The sequence below is a fragment of the Otolemur garnettii genome, unplaced genomic scaffold (assembly GCF_000181295.1).
Source record: "Otolemur garnettii isolate 467f Iridium unplaced genomic scaffold, OtoGar3 scaffold00109, whole genome shotgun sequence".
NCBI classification, from domain to species: Eukaryota; Metazoa; Chordata; class Mammalia; order Primates; family Galagidae; genus Otolemur; species Otolemur garnettii.
Genome location: NW_003852504.1, coordinates 282,580 through 283,729, shown reverse-complemented (window position 1 = coordinate 283,729; position 1,150 = coordinate 282,580). Strand labels below are relative to the sequence as shown.

General features: G+C 41.9%; 1 pseudogene; it reads left to right on the top strand.

Annotated features, from left to right (window-relative positions):
- The first annotated feature begins 239 nt into the window (after nucleotides 1-239).
- On the top strand, nucleotides 240-794 carry LOC100951901 (annotated as a pseudogene).
- Nucleotides 795-1,150: the final 356 nt, after the last annotated feature.

The window sequence follows — 1,150 nt, the reverse complement described above, 5'->3', positions numbered from 1 at the left end:
CAAGTGACTTCACCAATAGCATAATATATATTCTTGATTATGAAATTGTTCTTTATTTTTTTAAATAAAAATTGAATGCCTACAATATTCTAGGCATTAAGTCCATAGCAGGGATTTTTACTCATTTTGGTTTGGAGTGCTGTAACAAATGTAATATAGATGCCACCTGGGTCCAGGCATAGTGTTGAGTACTGGCCCGCTTCGCCTGTCTGCAGGTGCCCAGGGTAAAGGCAGCAATAATGCTAATGCTGACAAGCAAACTGAAGAGCAATAATGGTCTCAAAGGGTCCCAGACATCAGCCAGTGTTCGACTCCACTCAGAGAGTTTCTGTGAGAGACAAGTTGCTAAAGAGGTTTCAGAATTTGAAGTTAATTTACCTTATACATGTAAAGTGCATTTGCCTGATCCAAACAAGCTTCATTGCTTTCAAATAACTATAACCCCAGGTGAGGGTTACTACCAGGGTGGACAGTTTCAGTTTAAAACTGAAGTCCTCGATGTGTACAACATGATGCCTCCCAAGGTCAAATGCTTGACCAGGATCTGGCACCCCAACATCACAGAGACAGGTGAAATTTGCCTAAGTTTACTGAGAGAACACTTGATTGAAGGCACTGGCTGGGCTCCCACACAAACACTGAAGAATTTTATTTGGGGATTAAACTCTTTGTTTACTGATCTTTTGAATTTTGATGACCCACTGAACATTGAGTCTGCAGAGCATCAACTGCTGGACAAAGAGATCTTCCGGAACAAAATGGATGACTACATCAAGTGTTACGCCAGACGATGAAGGGGAAGCGTGCAGACCCACGGACTGGATGCAACTTGTCTCCAACGTGAAGCAGCAAGAGGTGGCCCCTCTGCTCTGCATCCTCACGCTCTCTCAGTCCCTCTGGATTGTTCTGGCCCTGTGACCATGTCGTCTGAAAGAGATCATCTTCATGACTGCCCATAGGAGATGGAGAGTTCAATGTAAACCCAGCAAGAACATATCTGGGCTTTTGAAGAGTTGTCTGTGTACCTTAACATGTTTGCTTTTTTGAAATTGTACTGTATTATATGTTGTTGGTGAAATTCTTGAGAAGTTGTAATGAACTCAAAATTGAGGCTAGAGATTACTTACCCTTTACTGAATCAAAATTAGTT